Source organism: Lonchura striata, chromosome 10 (assembly GCF_050655825.1).
Source record: "Lonchura striata isolate lonStrDom1 chromosome 10, ASM5065582v1, whole genome shotgun sequence".
Taxonomy (NCBI): domain Eukaryota; kingdom Metazoa; phylum Chordata; class Aves; order Passeriformes; family Estrildidae; genus Lonchura; species Lonchura striata.
Window position 1 is genome coordinate 18767950 of NC_140712.1, and position 24505 is coordinate 18792454.

Below are 24505 nucleotides of genomic sequence, written 5' to 3' on the forward strand. Positions count from 1 at the left end.
CAGCAGAGGGACACTCGAGTGTGTGTGTGAGTGCTGTGTGTGCACCCCACACCTGTGTGAGCTCTGTGTGTGGAGGAAACCCTGAAAACCACCCTAAAAGCTCTGAGCTGACCCTGCCCTGGTCGCACAGCACCCCGTGGTACTGAGTGCCTCTCGCAGCAAGTGCCCAGGCATGTAAGTACATGCAGAGCCATGAAATATGCATTGTTTGAGTATTTTTAGAATCGTGCTTTCCCTCTAATTGCCTTCCTTTCACTCGAAAGCCCGTGAGCCATCCCAGAGGCTGCTCCTTCACCATTTGTCTTCTTCTTTTGCTGTGTACACCTTCCCCACAGCATCTGAGCACTGCTGAAGGAGGGTACCCTGCCCTGCCCAGCTCTGCACCTCTGTGCAAGGGTCCCTGGTTTCTGGTTCATGCAAGGAGGCAAAAGAGAAACCTATGAGGTGGGATAAAAGAGGAAAATGGCTTGATTTTGACTGTAGGGCTCTGCTCCATTCACACGGATTGGCCAGATCTCCCGTCCCACTGTGCTTCACAGTAGATCTGTGAGCTTTGCACTGTGTTCAGTGACTTTATGGGGTTGATCAAGCTCTATTTGCCTGTGTAGTCATGTTGGTTAATACACCTTCATGATCAGCCTTCACATAGTCTCCTATTTCCCTGGGCTATAATAGCTTATATAATTTTATCCATCTCCATGCCAGGTCCTTATTCATTGCAGCTCTGCTTTGTTTTACATTTCCTCCTTGCAGCTCTGAGACAGTCAGATTGCTGCAGATTTCATTAATGTGCTCTTTTGAACAGAAAGATGTTAGGCCTTCCCATCCTGCTGCCTTGGATGCCAGGCAGCCCATGAGGGTCCCTGCTGGCACCATATGGCACCACAGAAAGTGGCTCTGCCTGGCTGAGGTACCTGGATACGGGCAGCAGTGATTAACAGAGAGAGCACAGGAGGGTGCAGAGGTAATTAGAAACTCTGCTAATCACAGTGCATTGGCAAAGAACGCCTCCCAGGTTTTTTGCCTCCCTCTCTGTTCATTCTGCAGTATGGGTTTAACACAAGTTTACCTGAATTAGATCTCTGCTGCATGGCAAACAGTAGGAAGATGCAGGGACTTTCCTGGGAATGGAGACAACTCTCCAGTGTCCCTGCTGTCATTTGGCCAGCCTGCCGTGTCTCTGCTCTCTTCCAATCCCTCCTGCAAGTGAAGGTGACATGAGGCAGAGCAACCTCCCTCCAACAGCCCCTGGGATGGAGCTGGGACTGCCCCAAGGCCTTTCCAGGAGAGCACAGCAGGAAGGGTGCTGTGCTCCCTGAGCATGACCCACGTATGGACCTGACACCTGCAAACAGAGCTCCTGTCATTACAGGAATTTGAACTATTAATGAGCTGGAGGACTCAGAGAAGCAATGACAGGCAAGCAAGCAGTGCTCAGTGGCATGGTGATAGACTGGCTCTTTTTATCTTTGCCAAGGCCTTGATACTTGGCCTGTAATGTGAAGGAGTTCTGGTAATAATTTGACTTCTGAAGTGTTCCCACATCAAAGTGACTGGTGCACTGTACTAAACACAAAATGCAATTAAGCTAATGTACTGTGCAAGGGAGAATAAAGCTGAACCTCAGATTCAAGTTCCAATTTTTATGAGTGGGTGTAAAAAAAAAAATCTGAATTAATTACCTACTGCATTTTCTGTATGGCACTGATGCCACCAGTGCAGTCACAGAAACTGTATCAGCAAGCCATCAGATAAACAGAGAATTTACAGGCCCAATTTGGAATGCTATCAATTAGTACAAGCACACCTGAGCTGGAGACTCAGATCAGGTGAGCTGAGGGGGTGCAGTAACATACAGGCCAGGGAGGAAAGGTGGAATATGTGTGTGGAGGAACCCTGGAAAAAGCCTAAGGAGTGACAATCTCTAGTGCTTATACAGCCTGGAGGGGCCAGTAGTGCCAGTGCTGGCTTACAGGTGGGGAAACTGAGGCACAGAGTGGGAAGTTGGCCTTCCAGATGTCACCTGCTGACAGAGGCAGGGTGGCTGGCTGGGGTTTCACTTCTTTGCTCAAGTACAAGAAATTTGTGCTTCCCTATAAACTTGCCCCTGTTTCATTTCTGAAAAGCCTGTGGATCCGTGCTGCTCTTTAATTTTAGGTTAGGAGAAGCAGCAGTGAAAATCTGTCAGTGAAAATATTGCTCTCATTACCTGGACTAATTTGGGTGCCTCTGCACGGAGAGATGTTGCCAGGTGTGGACATGCCCCCCATGTACACTGGGAAGGCTTTCTTAGGAGCTGCATGCTTTGCTCCTCAGTAGGACATCTGCTCATGTTACTGCTTATCTCTTTTAATAACACAGAATGATGGGATGGATTTCCAGGGCAGACTGTGTTCCATGCTGCTGTGTCCACATGGTCTCTTTCCAGCACCAAATTGCATGGACAGTTGGATATTTCCTGCTACTCTTCTGGCAATGAGCTTGCAAATTATAAACACAAGGGAATTTTAAACAGAACAGGCTTTTCCCAGGATTTTGTCTGAAACGTGCCCCTTCCCTAGCCATCCCGGGGAGCAGGGTCTCAAATGTAGCAATGGTCTAATATATGAAGTGGAGAGATGAAGGATGCCCAGTCATGCTGGGATTCCCCTTCTAGCTTCCAGCTAGAAACATTCCTGTATGTCAGCAATTACACCAAAAAAAAAAAAAAAAAAAAATCCCTCATGTAATGAAGAACTCTGCTAGAGAGCTCCAACACTAGACTCTGGGTTGGATTTTATTACCCTGATGAAATTACACAAGCATTGCCTCTCCCTCCCTGCCTGCTGTGCAGCTTCTCGCTCTCTGCTGCCTCCGCACGCTCCCTCCCCGCCGGCTCCGCAGCCGGGCTGGGGACGGCAGGGAAGCAGGCAGGACCCGCTGGGCTCCCTCCCAGCGCTGGGGCTCCCTCCCAGCGCTGGGACTCCTGGGCTGGCATCCCCGGGGCTGCATCATTGGCATGCGGCGCCTGGCAGGACTGCATCAGCGCTAGCGGAGATGCGAGCGCAGAGCCGCGCTGCGCCGCACCGCCGCTGCCCCGCTCCTGCCGCTCCTCCCCGGGTAAGAACCAGGCGCTCCCCCTGCCCCACGGAACAGGGGGGCAGCTGGCAGCCCGGGGAGGGGCTGGGTGCCGGGCAGGGAAAAGAAACTAAAACAAAAGGTGCCGCCGGAAAAGGAGATGCGCAAGGGCGCGGAGTGGGGGGCTGAGCTGGGAGGGATGGGTGGGAGCTGTAGGGGCTGGCTCAGGGCGGTGAGGTTGAAGGGGTCAGGGCGGCGAGGTTGAAGGGGTCAGGGCGGTTGGGAACGATTTAAAGCAGCCCCGTTGTGCTGCCTTCGCTCTCTGCCGGGAGCTGCTGCGCTGTGGAGTTTTAACTTGGGCTGGGCAGTTGGGAGCGGAGCGCTCCCGGTGCGTGCTCGGTCCGGGGGACTGGCAGCGAGGAGGAGAAGCTGTTTGCTCGGGACAGGGGCTGTGGGGTCCGCACGGAGCCGTGCGGGACTGTGCCGGGGCTGGCACCCCAGGGCTGTGCCAGTGTGGCCGTGCCACACCAAGCCGAGCTGTCCTGCACCCTGCCACTGTCCTCCCTTCACCTTCCTCTCCACCAGAGCTCAGTTGCAGCTGAAGATCAAAACTGCAGTTAGCCTTCCCTCTCAGGAAGGGTTAATGAAGCCGCTGAGAGAAAGCAGTGACCTGGGAGCTGGCAGGGCTGGCTCTGCACGGTGGCTGTGGTGGGATGCAGGTGCTGTGGTGACAAGTTTCCGTGCGTGTGTGCATGCCCACAGCACATCCTGTGACACATCCAGGCACACATCTCTGCAGGGATTATTTTTCTTTTGGAGGACAAGTGTTGTTCAAGGGAAAATTTTATTACATGTGTCAAACTGCAGCAATATGATCCATGACACCAAGATCCCATTAAAAATAATGGGCAAAAAGTGGCACTGCAAGGATATTACTTGTCAGGGATGACCTCATCTCGAGAAAAATAGGAGAAGAGTAACAGCCTGATGGTGAGAATGTTCAGGGGAGGAGCATGCAGTGCTCCGTGTGTGCTGAGGGGGATCCCTGGCTGTGTTCAGGTTGGAAACTTGTAATCCCCCACTAGAGCTTAAGGGGGACTCCTGCCATGAGGAGTCAGAGTAGAAGCTTCTGGTAGGCTGAGAAAAAGTCATGTGTCTGACATGACATAAAAACTGCTGTTTCACATCTCCTGTGTCCCTGGTGTTATCATTTGGGGGAAGGGAGAGGAAAAGGGTTAATTCTCTGGTTTACTTAGCCAGATACTGAATATATAAGAGCTCTGCACTGATCACCCCAAGCACTGAGCCCAACTTCTGCTGCTCATTTGGGAATACACTTTAGTGCCTCTGCCCTAAATGACATGGGGCCCTAACACTTCATGCAGTGGGATGTCTATGGTCAGAGTCCTAGAGGACAACCTGGAAGAAGGAGTGGGAACAGAGGCAGCATCCATGGCTTCTTCTGATTCACAGTAGAAAAGCCCTCTTCCATCAGAAAGAGGAAGGGAATTCTCCCTTCACTGTAAGAGAGCTACCACAGGTAGCAGCACCTGCACTGGGGCCCTGGGTCTCAAGAGTTCCAAGAGGTCCTAAATAACTCCTGTTGCTTCTCCTCCTCATGGCCCTGCTGTAAAAAGCATGTCCACCACTGTCAGATGAACTCAGCTGGAGATCAGATCTGCAAGGACACCTTAGGTTTTCCTAACACAACTTTGCAGTTGCATACTGTGGGTGCTGGGGAACCCTTTGGGAGCATCAAAGCCAGAACCAGAAAGGAGCTGACATGAGGCAGCCTTCCACTTCAGCTTGCCAGATTCTGAGAGGTCTGTCCCATGAAGCAGTTTTTTGCACCTATTTGTGTTCTGGCACATCTTTTCATGAAAGTCTCTGACAACTTCTGAGTGAAGGAGCTGAGCTGAGCTGGAGGTGGAAGCCCACTCAGGTTCTGAGGCAGCCCCCAGCCTGCAAGTGCAGAGCTGGATGCTTCCCTAAAATCAACCTTGCACCTGCAGATGATTTCTGCCAATCTGGCTGTGTGCTTGCAGGCAGGGTGTGGGCCCCAGCTTCTGACAGCACAGGCAAAGTGTGAAAAATTCCATGAGGAGAGGAAGAGCACAGGGGCAGGTACTTGGTACGGGAGTGCAAGAGTCTAGTTTAGCCTGTAACTGCAGGGGAAAGGCAGGATGCTTGAGATGTATCTCTTTCATGCTCTGAGCTGGGAGTGCTGCTTTGGTGAGATGAAGTGTGAGAGATGAAAAAGGCAGGGAAATTCCCCGTGACCCATGGTGATGCTGTCCCACCTGTACAGCACACTGTTGGGCAAAACCTGGTGAGACAGGTCTGGTTTTGAGGCTCATCCTGCAGCTGCCACAGCTCCCTTCCTTGCCTGAGCCAAATGACAGCCCCTGGGTCTTGCCACCTCCCCTCAGAGCTGTTGTGGGTGGTCTCTTCCTGACCACCAAGTCCCAGGGTTGATAACAGTCCTGCTGGGGAAGCCAAAGCCAGCCTCTGAAAAATCCTCTTCCTGCATCGTCAAGCTGGCAAATTGATTTTCCAGCTGAACCTCTGAAATTGTTCTCTTCTGAAGAGATTATGGAATTACTCCTGTGCTAATGAATGCTTTAATGTTACGGTGACTAAAGTACCATAAAGACTTTAACTGCCCAAAAAAAAAAAAAAAAAAAAAGGCATTGCAGGAAAGGAGAGCCTGTGGTGGCTGGGTCAGACCTCATTTCACCATCTGGGGAAGAAGAGAGGAGGAAATTGAGAAGCAGGTGAGGAGACAAGCTCAAGGAAATAAGAGAGAGAAAATGAGAGAGGTGAGGCTTTCTGTCGTCTCCCAGGAAGCTGCTGAATCCCTCAGGAATCCCTCCTGCATCAGTTTATCCCTCCATCTCTGAATGCAAGCAGGAAAGGTAACATGTTAACTATTCCCTTTTCACCATCTCTCTGGCTGTACCCCCTGGCAGCAGGGATAGTCCAGCTCATGGTGGCCCAGAGCCCAGGTGCTGGGGCAGGCTGCTGTAACCCCCATGGGGTTATCCAAGTTTTAACACTTCTCTCTGCCCCCCTGATGCGTTGCTGTCAGTCTCTGATGGCACCATGACACTGGTTTCCAAACATACAGTAAGAAAGTATATTCCCTGACACCCCCAACAAAGGAGTTTGCTGTTTATTAGGGAGAGAACGTGCTTCTGGGGATGAGCATTGATCCTATGTTCACAGAACACAGTTTTCACCTCTGCTTTCCAAACCCTGCTTTTGTTACACTGTAGCTCCATGGGCTGGAACCAGGCTGTCCCAGATTTGATCAAGAGCTGAGTTAACCCCTAAATCCTAAAACGGGATGGGGAAGCAGTGCAGGGAGAACACCTCCATGCCACAGGAGCTGCAATGCAAGGGGAAGGCTGGTTTATATTTAGGTTAAGGGCTCTGCACAGAATGGGTAATCCTCTTTCCATGAATTATCCAGGGGATTAGACAGCTTTAAACTCCCCCAGGCCTCCCCGGCTGCAGCCAGGCTCGGTGGGAGCCAGGGGGGCAGTGGCTGGAGGGAGGGAGATGCCAGCAGGATGCTGATGACTCTTTTGGCTGCTGCCAGCCTTGCCAAGCACTCCAAGAGGTCACCAGGGGCCCAGACACAGAGTGACACAGGAGTGACGTGCAAGGGAACATCCCAATTAGGAAAGAACACGGGGCTTTATAAATAATTGCAGAGACAGGGAGCGTGGCAGCGGTAGGAGGAGGGACAAGAGACCCGAGGCAGCAGTTTTCCAAAGTGTAATATCCTTGCCAGACTTTTCCAAGCTGTTTCTCTAACCAGAAAAAGGGATGCTTTTGGAACTGCAGCTGATCCATCCTAGGAAATGCTCCAAACCCACCTCCTTGGGCTGGCTCGGCAAATGCGGTTCTGGGGATGCAAGTCAGGTTCATCTGTTTGGAGTGCGAATGGATCACTGTCAATACTCCATTAAAATGTTGAAGGGATGCCAACAGCACAGCTCAGGGACAGTGAGGGGGTGGGGAAGAAGGGGATGCAAACAGGGAGGCAGGCTAGATTGCACCAAAACCTGAATGTTTCACTCCATTATGGAGCAAATGCCCATAGCAGATTTCTGTTCTTTACCTAATGCACAGCTGCTAGAAAAAAAAAAGGAGTCCTGTAACTACTCTGGGGGCCTATTCATGCCACAGAAGAGATATTCTTGACCCTCTACATGTGGGTCTTGGGACAAAGCTTTGATGGGGAGATGAATGAAAAAGGTTCAACTGTGCAGGCTCGGCTGTGGCTGACACCCAGCTCCTCAAGGATGACGAGGGGGCTCTTCCTCCTTGTGCCAAAGGCAGTGGAAAAAAACATCAGGGAGGACCAGTTCATGAAACAGGAACAGAGTCCTTGTGTCCTAGATGATTTTCTGTCCATGGGTTTGTGTTAGAGCCACTCTCTCCCCTAATCTCTAGAAGCTGGGGTCTAGCTCTAAGCCAATATGGTTTGCCTTCCTTCACTGCATTTTCAGGCTGTAACTAAGAAATCAGTGGGCTTTTCCCCCCCAGTTCTCGTCACAGTTTTCTGCTGCCTAGACATGTAGCCACCTTGCCTTGAAGTTACATCCCCCTGGACCTGTGGACCCCCACAGTACAGCTCTTATTGCCCAGACAGCCTGGTCACCCTTGTGTGGATTGTGGAAAAATCAGGTTTATTCATGGGGAAGTTGAGTGCATTTATTTCCCCTGAATTTAAATCAATTTATTCCACTCTCTGCTGCTTATCCTACATAAGGTAAATCAGGATTTTGACCCTGCATTTTCCCCTGCCCAGAACTGGGACAAATTGAAAGCCTTATTCTTCTGTTCAGCATTCTCTGTTTTACTCACATCATCCAGAGGATGCTGTTTAAGTAATGTCAGGGGAGCCTGAGTTGAAGAGGGAATAAAAGAACAGTCTCCCAACTCACTGCTAGGATGGGGAATTCTTTGGCAGCTCCTGCCTTGCCCAGACACACAGGCAGAGTCAGCACCAACCGTGCCTTGTTTCTGCCTGTAAAGGCAGAGCTAGAAAGAGAAAGCCAGGGTGAAAGAGAGAAAGCAAAGGAAAAGACCATGGAAAGTCTTTGCCTTTAATGTGCGCTAATGTCTTTCCTCCCTGCGTCGTCGAATCCTCAATTTCCTGTTTAACTTAAAGTCAACACATCTGTCACGTTAGCATCGCCCGCCGCCTGGTTTCCCCCTCCCATCTGCTGTCCCCTCGGCCCGTGGCCGGGGTGTGCCCGGCTGCCCCCGCGCTGTTTTCTGCCGGTCTGATGGCACTCGGCATCGCTTCGCCATCGCCCCCGCCTCGGCACCGCCCGCGCCGGCGGGGCGAGCGCCGCGGCTCGCAGCGCACTGCTCATCTCCGCCTGGTGACATCCCAGCCGAACGGGCAAAGCTGCCCGGAGCAGCTCCGCGGGCTAGAAAGAGGGGACATGGCTGGTGAACGGCTGTACTGAGGTATTTCCTACTTCTGGTAAGCAATGATGATTTTTCTCTTTGGTTCTGGGCAATCAGTGCAGATGCAAAAGTAATAGGGCTTAACGGGGTAGGAAAGCAAAAGGAGGGAGCTAAAAAAGAGATGAAAAAAAAACAAACAGTGAAGCTCATTTGGTTTGTAGTGAAGCTTTTCCAGGGGTCAATGCTCATCAAAGCAAATTAATTTACTGTTAAGTGAGAGGCTGGGAGTCAAGCAGATCAATGCGTGAGCCTGGGCAGCCGGACCAGCTCTCTCCCACTGGCAGAACCATTGCCAACCCTGTATCTTTTGTCTTTTGTGATTTCCAGCTTGGGCTGATATTTTCCATGTAGTTCTGTATGAGCTCCTACCTGAATGCTGCTTTTTCTGCCCTGTGCTTGTTATTGCAGGAGCTGTGGGAAGTCATTCATAAATTCCTGCCCCTGAGTTGATGCATAAAGCCTCTCAACTTTCCTAGCTGATGAGCTACCTCCATCCTAAAGTCTAACTGCATTTTTCACTGAAACCAGTCCCCTAGGTTCTGCCAGTAGGTGATACAGAGAGAGGTGCAGATGAAGATGTTTGGAAGGAAGGGGGTCTCACTGGACACTCTGTTGGGACCATGAGCTGTCTGATGTCCTGGACATGGGATTACTCCAAATGTGAGGTTTGCAAGTCAGTGTCTCACGGGAGTCTCAAAATAGATGTCCTGCATCTTAGTTGAGTGACAGCAGAGCTCTTATACCAGGGATAAATTTAGGACCCTTGTTTAAAGAGGATCAGGGAATAATAAACCTAAGAGCAGCCTTTGCAATCTGGCTGCATTGAATCTGAAAAGGTCTGTATATAACAAAAAACAAAGGAGAAATATAGTGGGGGAGCTTTGGCAATTTTTCTATCAGGTTCAAAGATACGACCTTCTTGACAGACCTGCGTTTCACCCAAAAATTGGTGCAGGATTTGGGGATACCAAAACATTTTTTTTTTCTAGATTTATTTATGATAAGCAGAATTAAAACTAGTTCCAGAGAACATTTCAGAGATGACTTGTTTATAAAAATATTCCTCTCATGATGTATTCATGCAGAAACCTCCACTTGCTAAAAACTCACACATTTCCTACTCTTTGATGTTAGATGCTGTGGCACTAAATAAAGTCACTTTGGGATTTGTGATTATTTTAGAGCAACCTAGACATTTCAAGCACCAGTTATATCAAATTTAAAGAAAAAGATCCTCCTCTCTTCAGCAGCAAGTTTCAACTTGGAGTTTTGTTTCAAGTGTGTTTCAGGGGGACAATCCTTTGACCAAATCTGTGTGGTAAGCAGAGGGTGAAGAGAACACAGGAAACTGGAAGGGGCTTTGCATTACTAAATCCCAGCACAGAGCAAGAAGGAAAGAGTGCAAGCACAGGAATTACCCAATTTGTTGTCTTTGGTTGATAATATGAGGAAATTATCTTAGAGAGGACAACCTTTATGTCCTTTAACCAAAACACCATAGTGTTTTTCAAAAGGTTGAAAATCCTTCACGTTACCTGGAACATTGCTTCTGAACACCAGTAATGTTTATAAATTATTTTCATTGTTGAATTATTCTCTAAAACCTGCAGTGATGTTGATGCCAGAGTACCTCTGCTGTCAGTTTGATGTTGTGAGCACTTGTCCCACATTTAGTCTGAGATGCTGGCCAATGGTGACTGTGCTTTCCTGTCCCTCTGCAGTGCTGCCTGGCACAGTTAATTTCCCCTGTTTAATTAATGGCTCTGTAATATTTATAAAGAAAAAAACCTCATACCCATCTGTGATAACTTTGGTGCTTCTGCCAAGATGAAAATCTAGGGCCAAATGAATATTACAATATGCTGGATATAGAGATGTTTATAATGTTCCAAATTTCCTGAGCCATCCTGATTTGATATTGGGGAAGTGAAGGACTGATCCTAAAGTCTTTGACTCTGCATAGAAACAGAATTGAATGTGCTACAGAATTAATTAATGTTAGGACTTTAATTGAATTTTAGTATTTTCTTATGGACATTTGGGTTATAAAGGATGGATTTCCCTTGTGAAAGAAAATCCATTTGGTGAGGGCAGGGAGTCATATGGGATCTTAAATGAAGAATACTCCAGATCATTTCTGTGATGGCACTTGGCATCAGTCATCATTTCTTCAAGACAAGGCAATCAAGAAGATGGAAGATGAAACCTTCCCTAGCCAGGGAGACTTCCACATGATTTGATTGAAATTGGAATCCTGTCACCTCATGCTCGTCTCTCCAGATTTTTCTTACCACATCTGCTAAATTACCACCAGCTATTTGCGTTTGAAACGAGGGTTCCTCCCGCACAGCCCATCTGCTCAGCCTGTTTGTTCTTCCCCTGCAGTCACGACTTAGTGAGCAGGGTTATGGCAGAGGAAACTCACTGATGCTGGGGGGAGAAGGAAGGTGGGATTGGCTGAGGTGCCCTGGCAGATTCTCTTGGCAGTGCTGAATTTGGAAGAGGAGCTGGGTTAAAACTGTGGGAAGAACTTATGAATGAGATTTTAGTCAGAGAAAGGGAGCTGGGGGTCTCTGGCCACTTTGAGGACAATTCTTCTCTTTTTCTAGTACTGTCCCAGGGAATCTTTACAAACACACATGAGAGAGTTTCCAGTATCTAAGGTGGCAACTCACCTGGGCATGTTCTTGACTGCCCTAATGCCAGGGAGGGATAAGAAATTACAGCTTCTCTTGCTTGGAGGTGGTTGAAATTTGAGAGCAATGTAAGTATTCTAATCTCCCTTATTAAAGTTGGAAGCACTACAGGTCTTCGAGATGTTTTCTGTTCACCTTTATGTGTCAAACCTGGAGATATGACTGCAGATAGAGAGGGATGCAATCAATATCTACAAAGTTGTGGTGTGGAGGAGACAGTCAGTAGGGCTGCTGACTTCTCAAATCCAAGACCCAGACAACATCAGATTTGACTAAGAGAAGCCAAGTACAGCTCCAAGATGCCTCTGTTTCAGGTCTGATGCTGAGCAGGCTCCTCCAGGAGACTGTGAGGGCTCAGTGAAATACTGATTCGGAGTTTCCAGTCAAACTCTGTGTTTTGCTGAGCAGCTCTTGTGGAAGATGAGTTTGCAGGAAACTGGAATTCAGCAGTTCCCGACTGGATGATGGATGGATTTGTGCAAGCCCTGGTTCCCTGCACAGCAGCTGCCTCCTTGACCTCCCACCCTCCCAGGCTGGCAGTGAGGCATGGTGTCCTCTGAGCAGCACTGCAACGTGGAGACTTTCCCAGTCCTGGCCTGGAGATAATCCCTGTGGGTTGTTCTGTAAAATGTGAGAGGTGAATAGATCCCTGCAGGATATTTTTCACCCTGGGGAAAATGCTGTGGGAGCCAATCTGCTTGTGCACATGATAGGCTTCACACCCCTCCTGCTCTCAGGGTACTGCAGTAGTGAACTGGAGACAGATCCTCTGTCAGCACACAGGTGGTGTCCAGGGATTGCTCCCACCATGGCCCTCCTGGCAGCAGGGAAAAAACCTGTCTCCTCCCAGGGACACTTCTCTTGCCCTCTGTGGCAGGTGGTCAGGCTGCACCAGATTAACTGCTGTAATTATTGCAGCTTACAGGTTCCTGACCTCCTGAACTTCCATCCAAGCCCTTCTCAGGCATGCAGGACTCTCCTGATGTCTCCTCTCTGCCTTGACACTCAGAGGAGACCCCCACAGAGGAGGTGGTGGTGACTTCTTTGAGGAACCTCATTTATGCTGCAGTTCTTTAAGCAGTGATGGTCCTCCATCTGCACACCTCGTCCTGCAGCTCCTGTGAGCCACACTCCCCGGGGGAGTAACACATCTGGGGAATCACGTTAGAGGCAGATTAGATTTGATGCCTTCAAGGGGATGATTGAGGGTTTGGAGGACAAGAATGGAAGCATGCAAAATTCTTCTCCAGCTGTACTTGGCACAGAGGGTTTGTTGCACAGATGGATACAAGTTCCTACTGATGGATAAAAGTTCTTTTAGATTTATAAACTATCCTGGGTGGGTGGATCCTGATGTCATTCTCAGGGCTGTAAATCCAGCAAAATAAGTAAAATTTCTTTGGCCTTATACCAGAATAAGATATAGATGGGCTACTATGAGAGATATGGCACTTCGTAATGCAGTAAAACAAAAAGTGACAATTCTGCTCTGTACACAAAGTCCAGGGCACTCTCTGACCTGATAGATGGGAAGTAGGAGATTTGGCCACAAGAGGTGTGGGCTTTTTACAAAACAACAACTGGTTCTCAAATGCTTTCAGCACACTACAAAGGAAGATATATGACCCAAATTCCTCTCATCTGCTTCCACTGAAAGTGAGAGTGGGAGCCAGTGGGATCAACCATTTATTGGGGAAGTTAATTTGTCCTTCTACACACTAAGCCAATGCACTTGCAGCCCAGTGCATTCAGATGTTTTATCAGAACTGTTTCATTGCAGCAATCCAGTGTGCATTAATTATAAGCGTGTGTAAATGAGGTGTTAAATGATTTATTCATAGACCCAGATTGAAAAATCCCAGTGGTTTCTTCTCCTGATGTGTAGCTGCTCTTGAAAAAGTCAGACTTCCTGGCACTGAGGAGGAGATGAGGAGTGTTCACTTGCAATTCAGCCCCAAAATTGCTGGGCTTGGTGCAGGCTGAGCCTCCCTGGTGAGCCAAGGCAGGCTGTGACCAGCGTGGAAGGAGCAGGGAGCCCATCTCCAGTGGGGCCACCATGTGCATGACAAATCCTGCTGTCAGCACTGCCACTCACTGGCCCTCTGGGGCCTGTGGTGATGCCCTGATGCTGGGACACCCTTGGGAAGACAGGGAATGCCTTTTGCATTTTCAAGAGAGAGGATGGGAATTAAGAGGAATTTTAATTAATCTTGTACTTACTATTTATCACTAATTGGATATGCTTTTGGTGCTTTTTTTTTCCCTTCCTCTTTTAGATAAGGGTGTTTAGGCTTGGTTATTAGTATCTATTTCATAGTTCTAGCAGGAGAGGATCCTGCTAGATCTTAGATCCTGTTCTTAGGAGCTAAGCAAACCAGAGAATGCCATGCCTGGATTAGTGCCTGGATTAGTGCTGGCAGCACAGACACCTCCAGCCCAGGGTGTCCAGGTGCAGGGGAGGGACAAACCAGAGCCTTGCTGGGCTGCTGGGTACTGGGGATCCTGCAGAGATCAGGGTCTCTGGTAGGAAACATTCATAGACCCTTTCCAACCATAAGCATTTGGTGTTTTGACATGATTTTGGAAAGTCAGGCACGATTAAAGGGGTCACTTTGGCTTTATTTCCAAGCTATCCTCCTAAAGCATGGTGGCTACCAACAGAGTCTGTGCTGAATGCTGCAGAGCCAACCCACGACAGATGATGTCCTTTCAACTCCTGTAATCCCTCTGACACACACAGCACAGGCACTAAGGGAATGAGGGAAGATTAGGAAAAACCTAATTTTGCACCCCCACACACACCATGCAAATTCTGCAAAGCCTCGTCTGAAGCCAAAGCTTACACCCTGCCTGCTTTAAAACCAGAAAGAAATAGGAGAGAGCTCAAGTCCTGCTGACTCACAATTACAGGGTGCTGAGCACAGCAATTTCCCAGCCATCAGTAGGAAAGGAAGTGAGATTTACACCTGGGAAGGAATTTGGAAGGGAGGAATGAAAAATAAGGTGCTTCAAAGCCATGCAATTTGGAAGCTGTCACAGCTAAAGCAGAAGGCTGAAACAGGGCTCACATTTGGCTTTCTCCAGAGCAGATTTGTAGAGGAGGCAAGCTCCCAGGATGGAGAGAGGCTTGGTGAGGATGAGAGCCCTCATCCCTCCTTGCCCGCTCTGTGCCAGGCAGCTGCTGCTGGTCCCTGCTGTTCCAGGCCATGCAGCTGATTAAATATTGAAAAGGTTTCGTTGCTGTTGCTTGAAAAGCTTCTGTCTGGATGAAAATGAAGTTATGTGAGGACAAGTTTGTGCTGGTGAAATTAGTGTCTGTTTGAATACATCTGGCCGTACCATACAAACAGACCCAAAATAGCTGTGTGGGATTTAATGAAAAGGCACCATCAGGACGTGGGTTTGGGTTCCTCATTTTCAGAGCCAAGGTGTGGGAGTGCCCAGGGAGGTGGGGATTGCACATGGGGGTCAGGCTGAGTTGTCAGGGACCTTGTGGCAGTCAAAGGCTGCTGCAGGTGCTGCAAGGCTGGTTGTGATGGGAGCCAGCACTGAGCTCTGTGTGTTCACACAGCAGCTCCAGGCTCAGCTCCCACACACCCCCAAAACCCTGGGAGAGACAGTGATGTGCAGGCAGAGAGAGGGGAGGGATTTGTGATGAGTTATAGGATGAAGGCAGAGGCAGGAGGAGAGCTGGGATTAGAGGTAGGGGCCAAAAGTGTGAGAGATTGAGGGTTGATCTGTGAGCTGGGACTGCAGGGAGTGTCACAGCAGCACAGCTTGGCCTGAGACATTTTGTCACTTTATGCTGTCAGAAAAGACACATTTCAGCAGGAAAACTACCTTCATTGTCAGAGTGTCCAAAACAGGCATGCAAATCTATCCTGTGAATCAATGGAAAACTTGGGGAAATGTCTCTGATCTCATTAGTGTAAGTATAAACAGAGAAAAGATAACAACTTGATGAAAATGCTGCTGTAATCTGCAGAGATGGGGGATAATCTGTCCTGAAAGCACCAGGCCACCAGCAGGCAGGGAGGACATCCAGCCTGGAGGAACAAGACAAGATGGGTCAAGAGCTGCTGGTCCCTTTGGGTCATGAAGGTGATCAGACAGAGGAAGGAGAGACAGGATTTCCATCCTTCCTGCAAGAGGAATTTAGCCCTTGCACTGTACTTCATTTATTTTAATACATAATCATAACTGAGAATTGATTTCTGGTAGTTTTATCTATAAATTAAGTCAAATTTTGTCATAATTTTATTAAATATTTCTAGAGTTTGATGGTTGCATCCTGTGGGAGAGAAGTCTAGAAATGCCTGTGAGTAAACATGCAAGCAAAGCTTTGCTTACAGCCTGAGTGAACTGACCAACATGTACTACACAAACAAGGCATTTAGCAGTTAATTTTTATCCCAATGATAAGGAAAAAAGAGATATTTATCTTCCTTACTCAAAATGAGTTGATATGTCCACATCAGAATCTGCATTTTCATTATTCTTTGGACCTAACTGAAACTTGATTTCAAAAATTACATGGATCAGTTCAGTTTATGGGATTCATTAAGCAGTTTGTAAGTGGTTTTTTAGTGTTTCATGACAGTTGTTAATTGCATTTGATTAGAAGAACATAGTAACAGCAGGGCTGATGGATGGGCTCTCATCTGAGCAAATCTGGAGTAATCTACAGCCCTAAGGTTGTGGTCCATAATATAATCTAAATAAAATTTAAAATCGAGACTGCTATTAAAATGGGATGTGTGTTATAGTGAAAGTTGTTTGCTATCATTTTGGCATATTTTTTCATTCTTTGACAGCATCTAGTATAGCTCTTTAATTTCAATTTCAATTATTTTTTCATAAATATAAAAAAAGGTTTTGCGCTGGGAAATATTCCATCTGGAAGGTTTCCAAAATAAAATATTTCTTTTGCCATATAAAAATCAAATTCTGAAACGGTTTTGAATTCCTACTAGATTTAGATAAGCTGTTTGATTAAAAAAACATTCAGAATTTCCATCTCCCAACAGTGTAGTGAAAAATGAAGGACCTCATCGTAATTATTTAATTAACTATTGCTGAGGGTTTTTTCCCTCCTATGTGCTGTGAAATAATACCATGATTTTGGCAGGCTTACAGGCTTATCTGAGCCCATGTGGCTCTGCAGGAATGCATGGCAAGTAAAGAAGCAAAATAAGTTTCTTACATCTGTGCTACATAGCGTTTCTCTCAAATGGGAAGGAATGCCCAGCCTGCCAAGCCCCCAGAATGGAATTAAACCCCCCAGGTAAATAGGTCAGCTCAGAACAGATCCTCTCCAGGGGTTCTGATCTCCTGTTCATCTCCCTGAATGTGAGGATTTTTGATTTTCCCCTTTTGAGGTGCTTTGGAAAGGCAGCAGCCTGAGGGCTGTGGGATGGGGGCTTAGGGTTCCATCAGAGTTTATGGCACCTGAATTATAGGAGACAATTTTTGTCTTTTTCCAAATAATGAGTGTAGCTCTCATTCAGTTTTTTCCTTTAATCCCTCCTTTCTATCAGTGTAAAGTGTGTGGGAGGAACTCTCTGTGTAGGGATCTCCCCTGGATGGGAGAAGCTCTGGCTGCAGGAGAGGTGGTGCAGTGGAGTTCAGGGACAGACACCCACAGCCACCCAGGAATATCCACAACCATCCAGGGCTACCCACAGCCACCCAGGGCTACCCACAGCCACCCAGGAATATCCACAACCACCCAGGGCTATCCACAGACACCCAGGAATATCCACAACCACCCAGGGATACCATCACAGCCACCCAGGGATACCCACAGCCACCCAGGGATATCCACAGATACCCTGGGATACCCACAGCCACCCAGGGATACCCACAGCCACCCAGGGCTACCCACAGCCACCCAGGGATATCCACAGCCACCCCCTTTCCCCCGGGGAGCTGGCAGGGGCTTCATTGGCCTTTCAACAGCAGCAAACCCAGCAGCTCCTTGCTCTGCCTTTCCAGCACGTGGGAGGTGGCAGCTGGTGGATCCCTGCCCTGTGGGGGTACTGGGGATAATGGAGCCGCTTCCCTGATTAACTCTGGCAGGGCTGCTGAGTTAATTAGTGGGCAGATATAGGACACTAGGCATTACTAATTTGTCTACAGATGCAGCTTGGAGCTGAGTGGGTTTGGGATGAATTTCATCCCTGCTGTTAGCAAAAATAATTTTCAATATCTTGTTGCGAATTGTTTCAATTCCTGTTTGGGCAGGAGATGCTTCTGCTGTTTCCACTGTGAGACTCCATCATGAGGTTCAATCTACAGGAGATTTCAGTCCAGAATCTTCCTATGTGGCTGCATTTCACATCCATCTGGCCCTGCTTGCTCATGTCTGGACTTGTGCCTTGCCCTTGACAGGCATGGCCATTCAGGTTTCATCTTCCCACTAGGAAGGGGAAATCTTGCTTGCTCCAAGTGAGGGAGATCCAGTTAAACACGAGAGGCTCCTGAGAGGTGCCTAGAAATAATTCATTTATTGTGGTTGCAGAAGGAATGGCTTGTTCTGACCAGTCATGTGTGGTTAAAACACAAAAGGCAGAGATCTCCCAGGATCCAGCTGATGTGGAAAGGACAGGCAGGACCTTCAGTCAAAGCCTTTAGTAATTTCACAGGTTTGCATAAACTCAGGGCATCCCAGTGAGAATTCCTGGACTTGCAGCTGGAAAAGAGCCATAACCAAATGTTCATTACAACAGTGGCCACGGCATGATCTGTGCATCAGCAGCTTCATTTTCTGCTAGTTCCAGGTTCCAAATGTTTTCTATGGGAGTGTCCTGGAGACTGTAAGTTATTTGGATTGGGATATTGTGCCCCTGCTGCATCTGCTTTCATCAGATTCTTCTTCTACAGGACATCAGAGATAGCATCTTCTGAGTGGATGATGGAAAATAGGTGGAGTAAAAAGGGAGAAAGGTTGAAAATGGAGTTACCTGTTAGTTACCACTCAGTTACTCATCACAGAGGAGGGGTTTTCTTACTTTTTTCCTCAGTGATTGCTGAGTCAAATGTGCATAGCACACTTTACCAAACAAGCCTGTTCTGCACACTTATGCAGAGCATTTCTTGCTTGAAGATGGAGTCAATTACTGTGCATGTATTTACCCAGCCCAAGGAGCCTGCCAGGCTCCCATCTATATTTCATCAGCCTCAACTCTCCCTGAGGCTTGCAGCTCTTTGCTCTGCCTGCAGTGAAGGGCTCCTCCACTGCAAAAGCAACAATGACTCAAGAGAAACACACAGACAGATGAAGTTCTTTGGATTTAACATCTCCTGGCAGCCTTGGCATTATCCCCTTAATGCTGGGTGGCATTTGGATGCTCTTTTCAGCAGACAGGTACCACCTGATGTTTAATCTACCTGCAGCTGGGCTGATGTAGAGAACAAGCTGCTCCTCACACACTGTGCAAGTTGGAAGCCAACAGCAGCACTGGCCCCCTCCTGCCATGCTGTGATGTCTTTTCCATCTTTAATTCATAGAAGGGTTAAAGAAAGGTCTCTTAAATTCTGGCTCAGTGGTACAGCCAGCTCAGGCTCACACTTACAGGTTACTGCCAGCAATTTGATTTTCAGCAACCCCGCTGATGAGGTTTCTGTCTGTTCCCTCAAGATGCTGTCCTTCAGCCCCAGAAATGTTGCTGTCAAGAAGCTTTGTCTAAACTTCAGCATCAGTTTGAATTTCAGGCTTTGGCATCTGCTGCAAATGTCCCAACAGAGCTGGGAGAGTCCCTTTGTACCACCCAGTGAAGCCAATGGGTTCATGGAAAAGAGAAACTCCCCATTTCTCTTGGAAGAACATGTTCCTTCCCTCTGGTCAAAGAATGTTCATCCATAACTTTTATTCTCAAAAGAAAAGTGATCTGTTCTGGACAAATTAGAAATGTTTAAGAAGCAAATGTTTCCCTTCGTCCATTTACACTGAAAATTACTGAAGCCACTGCAGAACTCTGAATGAGGAAAATACAGACAAGTTTTCAAGAAAAATATTATTTATGTAAAGAAAAAGAATTATTAACACCTCTTTTTTCATAGAAAACCTGTCTATTTTTAATGCATTTTCCTACTTTATCACCTGATGAAACAAACAACCAAGGACTAGAAAACAGATTGATTTTTTTAACCTTCAAAGTTATTCCCCTGATTTCTAGTAGATTCTCCAACTTCAAGGCTCTTAGTCAGAATCAGGTGGAAGAAACAATGTCTGTTCCTCTCAGCAGGACTGTATTTTTAGAAGAGAAGAGGTAAGGTGGTTATTCTTCAAGTAACACGTGGGCTTTCCAATAGTGATCCCATTTTTTTATTATTCTGATTTTACTTGAGGATTCAAATACAATGGGTCTTAATGGTATTTGAACCCATCTGTGCCCATCTGTTATTTCTTTCCATTGCTTTTATTGTGGAAAGAATAAATGACACATTAGAGTTAAATCTTCAGTCACTGATAGTGCAGTTCACTTTTCTTGCAGTTGGGATCAAGCCAAAGGAATAATTGTGTGTATCTGTGCAACGAAATCTCCAGCTCACACTGCTCTGGGATCCCAGCACAGGTGATTTTATTGCAGTTAATACCTGCTGTAATTAGGAACCTAATTAAATATCCTCTGATCTTGCCCCTCTAAGAGTCAAACAGCTCAGGGAGCTGATTCAGATTCTCCAACTCTCTCTTCACATGGTCTCCTGCAGCAAAGCACAGGTGATTTTTAGCACCTTTTGAATATAGACACTGCTCCAGCATCCCAGAGTTCAGGGGTGAACAGACCAGCATCATGAGCCAATGTCACTGCTAAGTTCCTAAAAAATACATGGAATGTGTTAAAAAACTGAGCTAGGAAGGATCCAGGGAGGGCAGGAAAGCTGGAAAACGTGGCCACGTTTGAGCAGAGAAATTCAGCAGTGCTCAGGCATCTGTGGCAACGCAGATTTGTCAGGTTAGAGTGGAAAGCAGTCTGAGAAGGAGCTGCTGTGTGGCTGGGGGCAGGTGCTGAGGGTGCTGTGCAGAAGGATCAGCAGTTTTGCCTTCACTTGGCAGCCAGGGTTACTCTAGCAGAAGAAATGAGCCCTGTCCCTGAGCCAAGGGAGCTCTGTGCACGATGTCCTGCTGCAGGGGAACCCCTGGCTGCAGAGACCACAGTCAGTGCTTCCCTCCTGCAACATGCCACACGTGGGAGAGAGAGGCAGAGAGAAAAGTCAGGCAAAACTTCCCTGCCTGTAGCAGGGGCTCTGTGAGCTCAGACTGGCTTTTAGTCTGCCTGGGAGAGGTGGGAGCCCGAAATGTGGCTGCTGGTTTGTAGGAACAGCACTGAGGCAGCCTTGGGGCTGGACTGGCAAACACCAGGGATGAATCTGGGCTCACAAAGCCCTGCTCTGTTTGCAACCCAGTGAGTGGCACCTCTGTGCTGTCACCCAGCTCTGACCACAGGGGAGTTCCCCACAGTTTGCAGATTCATAGACAGCAGCAGGTTGGGAACCCTCAGGGAGAGACATTTTCTTTGTTTTCAGCAAGGGAGGAGAGTAACTTCAAAACAATTAGGGGGAGTTATTTCCTAGAGAAAATCCTGCCCATCTCACAGTAAATTTCCATGGTACATTGCTTGCAGGCAGCAAACCTCTGCTATCTTCTCATCTCTGCATCAAACTCTGGTACCCCAAATTTACATTTTACAAGCACTGTGCAACTGGTGTTGAACAGAGACCTCCTGCAGAACCTTGGAAGGAGAGCCTAGATGAGGACAGCTGCACAGGGGACACTTAGCCAACAGCTAAAACTGCCACCTACACTCTGTAGAGGACAGACAGACCTTTTAGACACCAAATTTTAGGAGATAAGGACTTACTAAAAATTAAAAAAAAACATGAGGGACCAAATGTCTCACCTGGAGGCTGTTGTACCTGACTCAGATTAGTTTGGAGTATAGCGTGGCTTTTTATTGCTCTCTAATTGTGTGGAAAAATGGTTTTACCTGCATCCTACAGGTGTGAGCAGCTCTGCACAGCAGCACATGGCCATGGGAACAGTGAGCAGGGAATATCCATGTGTCACATACAGGTAGCTGTGGCTTGTGGCCCGTGACTGCTTCCACTGAAGGCCATGGGCCAGTCCTGGAGAAAAGTCTGGGCACCAGCACCTCAAAGCTTGGAGGTCTGGACAGGACCCAGCCCCAGTCATGGGTCATTGGTAACTGTGGAAGCTGCCACTTCATCCAGCCCTCAGCTTCTCTGCAGGGAATTGAGAAACTTGTTTTATTTGGAAATAGCAGACCCACCCACAGAGCAGTTTGACAGCCCATCTCATCCCAATCCCAGCAGTAAACTCATTTACTGTGGAAAAGAGGCAGGTGGTGCTTGGCCCCCTTCCAGTACGGAGCTTGAAACACAACAGGCACGTCAATGCCTTCAGCTCTGTGCCCATCTCTAGATCTGTTTGAGGTTTTCAGGTGTGCAGGGGCTGTAGAGACTCAGAACTGTCCTCATTCCATATTTATTACCCGGATTCCTCATAGCTGGAAAAGCTGATGAGGGAATTCAGTGCTCAGGCAAAGCACCAACTCCACAGGCCTCATCTGCAGCACAAACACACCAAAGCATCTGATCTACACCACAAACACACCAAAACATCTCATGTACAGCACCAACACACCAAAACATCTGATCTACAACACAGACATACCAACACACCTGATCTACAGCACAAACACACCATCACACCTCATCTATAGCACCAATGCACCTCATCTACAGCACAAACACACCAACACACCTCATCTGCATCACAAACACACCACTTTTACCAAGCAACAGCATTTTGGATGCCCTTGTCCAATGGAGATGCAACACCTCTGTTCCCAAGTATCTCGTAGCATATTTGGAAAGTAGAAAGTACTGAATCCCATTCCCAAAATGGGAAATGGAGATGGCAGTCACATAGATAGTGCCCTACAAAATTTCTGTTTCAGAGAAATAACTTTCTATATAAACTGTCCAAAATTGATATGTTAATCGTGGGTCCAGGATGGTCTCCAACCATCACTTCCCTGCAGGGATCTCATGCAAACAAGAGGGGGGCTGGTGATCTCTGCCACTCCTGCCTGGCTTGTAGTGACAGGATCTGTTCCTGCAGGCTTGGCACTGTGGGTTTCTGTGCTCTGGCTGCTTATTTCTGGGCAACCATAAAGATTTTGCAGCCACCAGACTTTAAGTTCATCACGAAAGTGCTATCACAAAGCAGCTTTTTGCCTATCCACTCTGGGTTAGCTGCAAGGCTTGATATCCTCCTGCTGTCTGTCAGCCATCCCCTGGCTCCTCCCTGACAGAGAAGTGTGAGGTTACACTTTGATAAATAACTTCTGATCTTCACCTCCTTGCCATTTTCTTCACCTGGGATATTCTATCCTTTTCCCCCTGAAGAGGCACTAACATTATCTGCCTTGAAGTATTTGTTATCCCCTTGAAATTTGCCATCCAGTCCCCCCAGACTTGTCATCTGGAGGACACCTGCTCTCACACTCCACTTCTTCCTGCCTTCTCCCATATATCATCCAGGATTCCTGCTTCCAGCCAAAGTCTTGGATTTATTTTGTCTTTACTCCAGGTGTGATAGGCTGTAATTCTCTATTCCCCATGGGGAGAGAAGTCATTTACTGAGTTATCTTCTGGTGTCATTTCTGTGTCAATAGTCCCAGTGTAGCAGGTAAAGGGAAAAACCTTCCACAGCCTTCCTATTACGGCTACCCAGGACTGGCAGCCAGGGAAATATCTAGCTTGGGATGCCCTCTCTGACAGTTGGCACCAGCAAATATGTCCAAGAAAGCATCTTGGTGGATATTTTCAGATCAGCCTAGACCAGAGTGAAGTTCTCTTGATGTTTGTCTCAGATCTTATTTCTCCCAGTAGAAAAAAAAAAGTTGTAGAAAAGGAAACTCAGATGAAACTGACCTTCTTTCCTTCAAATACATCAAATTCCTGCTTTTTAATGCTTCCAAGACCTTGCCTTTTATTCCCAGGAGTCCCATGGGTTAGTGTGTAAATAGGAATTTCCTTGTGCAAGATTTTAATCTCTTGCCTTTCAAATTTCTTTAATGTCCCTTTGTCTCCTATTATGAGACTGCAAGTCCATCTCATTTACATTTTGAGGACAAACAGACTGATTTTTTTTCCCCATTGCAAGAGACCCACCCAGAGGGTAAGGAAGGCAGACACTGCATGGAGACCCCTCAGAAGCTGCTGCCTTGTTGTGCATTCCCTTCCAGCCAACACAGGTCTTGGGTGTGTGCTAATCTGGCAGCCACTTGGCCACCAGACCCACCTGAGTGAGTGACTTCCCTCAGTCCTTCAAGGAGCCTTGCAGGAGCCTTGCAGCTGACCTGGGGCTGAAGGGAGGGGGTGGAAGCAGAGCTCTGTGCTGGGGCACAGGACATGGCCTCTGCAGCCTGGCACTAGGAGCAAGCTGACAACACATTTCAGGCTGCACCACCTACAGCTGCTGCCAAATTCAGGAGCTCCCCTGTGAAAACTGGGAAAGCAGGGATTAGAGGAAAGCCCATATTCCCTGATCCCATACATCTGCTCCTCGGAGGCCAGCTGGAGGAACACTGCTGGGGAGGGTTGGCAGTAGAGAGGCACTTGGAGCCTGTGGCAAGAACATTTCTCTCCCTCTCAGGATTTTTCATGGAGGTGCACTGAGAGAAATGAAAGAGAAAACAATTTCTATTTCTGTTCCTTGTTTTTCCTATGTAGGATGAGTTTGGAGAATTGTTTACCTGGAGTGAGTACTTGATTGGATTCTTGTGAGGATTGTTTGAGCTTGATGGCCAATCCAACCCACCTGGGGCTGGACTCTGAGAGAGGGTCACGAGTTGTGTTAGAGTCAGAGAAAGTAGTATGCAGTTTTAATATCCTCCTTTTATATAGAATATTAATGTATTTTAGCATAGTTATAATAAAGAAATAATTCAACCGTCTGAATTGAGTCAGACATCAGCATTTCTTCCCATTGGGTTCGCCTGCATTTACAATAGGAGCCCAAATCCTGGCAGCCAGTCCCCGACATGCTTTTCCAGAGCAGCTCTTTGAGGCCTGTTGTGCCTGCCTCTACAGCACACAGAGCACAGCCAGCCCTCCTGGAGCTCTGGACTATCAAAATGACAGTCAGAAGGACAGGCAGCCAAAGCACCCCTGAGGAGCCTGGCGAGGTTTGGTCTCAGGATGTGGACTGGAAGCTGGGTAATGACACAGTGACA

At 47.6% G+C, this 24505-nt stretch overlaps 1 protein-coding gene across 2 annotated transcripts in view; it reads left to right on the forward strand.

The window, feature by feature from the left end:
* The first annotated feature begins 2834 nt into the window (after positions 1 to 2834).
* The window catches only part of SV2B (synaptic vesicle glycoprotein 2B), a 64977-nt gene continuing 43306 nt past the window's right edge, over positions 2835 to 24505 (forward strand). The window contains exon 1 of one of the 2 annotated variants that reach the window (XM_021530335.4): positions 2835 to 3099. The gene's annotated coding sequence lies outside the window, so the exon portion shown is untranslated. Of the gene's footprint in view, positions 3100 to 8135; positions 8561 to 24505 lie in introns of those variants that run through there. The other variant, XM_021530334.4, reaches the window with a different exon arrangement.